Source organism: Pteropus alecto, unplaced genomic scaffold (assembly GCF_000325575.1).
Source record: "Pteropus alecto unplaced genomic scaffold, ASM32557v1 scaffold155, whole genome shotgun sequence".
In the NCBI taxonomy this organism is placed as follows: Eukaryota; Metazoa; Chordata; class Mammalia; order Chiroptera; family Pteropodidae; genus Pteropus; species Pteropus alecto.
The window spans coordinates 23386958-23391022 of NW_006438113.1; the positions used below are offsets into that span (position 1 = coordinate 23386958).

The 4065-nt window shown below is 34.6% G+C and overlaps 1 pseudogene; it reads left to right on the top strand.

The window, feature by feature from the left end:
• The first annotated feature begins 3125 nt into the window (after positions 1-3125).
• Positions 3126-3244, top strand: LOC112482785 (annotated as a pseudogene).
• Positions 3245-4065: the final 821 nt, after the last annotated feature.

Below are 4065 nucleotides of genomic sequence, written 5' to 3' on the forward strand. Positions count from 1 at the left end.
CCAGCAATCCTACTTCTGGGTACATGTCTGAAGAAAATGAAATCACTATCTTGAAGGGATATCTGCACTGCTATATTCATTACAGTATTATTTACAATAGCCAAGACAGAGAAACAACCTAAGTGTCCATCAAAGGATGAATGCATTAAGAATATGTGATATATATTTCAAATAGAATATTAGTCAGCTGTAAAAAGAATATGCTGCATTTAACAAAGAAAGACAAATACTGTATGATCTAATTTATATGTGCACCCAGAAAATGCACCCAGAAACAGAGTAGATTGGTGTTTGCCAGGGGCAAAGGTGGAGGAGGTGGGGAAAATGAGTAAAGGTGGCCAAAGGCCGCAAGCATACAATTATAAGACTAATTTGTTCAGGAGAGCCAATGTACAGCATGGTGACTATATTTACCAATATTGTATTGTATATTGAAAGTTGCTTTGAGAGTAAATCCTAAATGTTCTCAACAGAAATAAAACGTAAGAGCATAAAGTTATGGATGTGTTAACTAACCTTGTTGTGGTAATTATTTTGCAATATATACATATATCAAATTATGTTGCACAACGAAACAATTAATATGTCAATTATATATCAATAAAACTGGAAATAAAAGAAACCTGGCTCCAATTTTTTCTCATAATAGTGACTCAAGTTACTTAGTTTTGAAATAATAGTAGTTTTAGATTTGCTAACCTATACCAATTAAAACTAACTAAATTTAAAATTGTGAACATTCTTTTTGTATTTAAACTGAGGAGATATATGGATATATATAATATTATATATAATATTCAAGATCAACTTTTTAAAGTAAAATCTATAACTACTAGTCAAACGTTACTTTACTTCATTAAGTATCACTTGACTAATTGAAAGTGACACCTGGAAAAAAGATTATAAAGTAATTTAAAGACTTTTTAAGAAAGACTCCTTCATCTTCTGGTTAGCATGCTAAGAGAGGCAAGAGGCCACTTTGGTTTATTAGTGACTAATCTGTCCATTCAAAGTTCACTGAACCCAGTGAATTGCTTTTGCACAAAAATTATGGTATCAGTCCATATGATCTGTAGCTCTCTTATCTAATTGAAGAGAAAAATGAAAATTTCCTGTATTATGAGCTTTGGTGTCAATGAAAGCCTGCTGAAAGCAATCTTTTCTCTCATTCTTTACAGCAGGGCAGCTTTAGCTACAACTGAGTGTTCTGTAGGCCACCTTTAGGGCCTCTCGATGCACATTTTATAGATGACTTGTTGCTTTCGCAAGAAATCTTACTTTCATGTTCCAAATAGCAAGTATTGAGATCTGGAAGAAATGCCATAGAGGCCTCATCCGTCACTCTGTGCTTGACAGTCTTCAGGCAGAAATTTCTGAATAGAAAACAGGTACTATCTGTCACACAATATTTCATCCTACACCCTTAGTATCTTGCAATTTTTGTTGGTTGGTTATATAACTGGCATGCTGAGCTTAAGCTAATGTGTTTTCCATCCCAAATGGCACAGCTGCTTTTTTTCCTCTTGCATTAAGCACTGAGCAGGTGGTGTTTTCTAATCATTTATGTTCATTCCGTCTGCTGTCGTGAGCAAGAGAGATCATAGATGTGCTCAGCGGCCCTTGTAGATAAATGGTGATGAATAGAACAGTAAGAGTCTGTTTTGACCATGGAAGCTTCTAATTTAAAAACCATGGCAACAGAAGTGTGGAGATGGGGCCGGGCTCTGTCCTCTGTCATCCAGAAATAATTCAACATCATCTAGAAGCCATTTGTCTTGGCTCTGGTTATTGTTGTGAAATGATGAATTGGAGCATAGAATGAGGAGTAAAAGTGACAGGATATTTTCTTTGGTTAAAAATACAAAGTTTTGTCAATGATCATTTACAAACATTTCATTTTTTTACATTTATTAGGATAACAAGATAAAGGAAAATAATGGTGAAAACATTTTCATGTTCACAATGTCAAACAAAAGTGTCTCAATTTGTGGTCAGAGCTTTACACATAAACAAGATATTGGCTTTCTCATCCAATTTTAACAGTAAGAGTTGCGTTTTTGTTCCCTCATTACCTTTTCAAAGACAAATTAAGAAAAAAATAGACATCGCACTTAATGAAAAGAGTATTGAGTTCCAGATTTTGTGAGCCCTTTAAAAATGTAATTATGGAGAATGTAAGCTCTTTTCAGTTTGACTTTTGACTTAATTGTTGACTGATATCTGTGTACAAAGAAAAATGTGGAGAAAAGTCACTCTGAATGAAATCAAGCTTGGGGAATAAATTTGTTAAAAAATGCAAAAAGATTGTCACCTTTTTGATTTTCTTTATTTTCTATCTTATACTCTGCAATACCTAATGTGCCATTTAAAATTTATCTTGTTTCTATTGAAGGTGAGTAAAATATATCACCCCCAAAATATGCCTTTTTCATATTGAATATTTTGACCTGGTTAACTTAAAGAAACAGAAGACATGGGCGAAGTTCTGAAAACTGAGTAGAAGTTACCCATTTGTAAGAAGCATTAACATTTATATGGGAACTCTTTATTTGTAAGGATGTCTCCTTCCCTATACCAGGAAGAGGAAGCAGGTGATTCTAAATCTCTAGAACTCTTATCGGTGGAGAAGGCAAGGATGTAAATCTGCATCGCAGCCTTACTCTTGTTTGTTGTGCATTTTCTAGTAACTTCCCATAACTGGCCTCCCCGTCATACCCCACATATTTTTTCTTTAGCTGGAGATGTTACTTAAGGTGGTGGCTTGGCCATTTCGAAAAGTTATTCAGTTTTCCTGGATATCTCCCATGTATACAGGAGGTATACATGTTATGAAACTTCTCTTTGTTTTTCTCCTGTTAATGTCTTTCATTATAGTGGGGTCTCAGCCAAGAACTTAGAAGGGTAGAGGGGAAAATATTTTTCCTCCCCTAAGCCATCAATAAAGCATTTGCTGAAGGTGAACTATTATAAGTAAGACTGTCTAGGAGACTGTCTAGTCCAGGGAGGCTGAGGACAGCATAATCTCACCAAAAGTTCAATTATAGGCCAGAGAAGAGGAAAAGTTACAAACTGTAGAAGTAGTATGGAAGTAAAGGAATAAATGAATTCAAAAATGGAAAGGTGCAGTCTACGGCCATGCTACCCTGAACAATCCCGATCCTGTCTGATCTCGGAAGCTAAGCGGGGTCGGGCCTGATTAGTACTTGGATGGGAGACCACCTAGGAAGACCAGGTGCTGTAGGTGTAAAAAATAAAAAAGTAAGGGATTGTAAGCTGACAAGGTCCTTGCAATCAGTGAGGTCAACCAAGAGTTGCCTCGCCTAAGAAAAAAATAATAACAATAATGAAAAAATGGAAAGATGAGTGGGAAAACATAAGGGCATATCTTACAAGAGGGACTAGGTTAAGAACTTTAGGGAGCCGGATGTATGGCACTGCTTAGAGAAAGTTCTAAGAGAGTAAAGGAACTAGAAAGATTGGGGAGCAGTGAACTTTCGTATTAGTTAGGTTTCATTTATTCTTTCATTATTCATTCATTTTATAAAAGGATAAGTTTTTTAATGTGTCGAAGTTTAAAATTTACATATGCTAACTGTGACTTTATTGATAACTAATATTAAAATGAAATTGGAATGAATTCTACTAAAGAGGGAAATTTTTTAAGTTTATATCTTTATTTTTTCAGTACTAACCAGGAATGCACACAGAGTTACATTTTCCTGAAGGCTATGGAGTTAGTCTTATCTACATAATCATTCATTTTAATTTTCCTGCTTAAATGCTTTTTATTGGTACAATACCTTAATGTTACAGCTATAAGATGGAAAAGGAACAAGAGTGAATGTATCTCATGTCTCTTCTATAAATTATGACCAGTTTTAAGATTCTCAAAAAAGTCCAGACTGTAAAGCCTGTTTTTTTAAGAGCTTGATCTCAAAACTGAGTCACTTACAATCTGGTTAACATTAGACAAGTCAGAACTCAAATTCTTCATCTCTAAAAATGGTCTAATAATACCAATTCTTCATTGAATTGTTGTAAAGGAAGAATGATTTCCTAGTATAT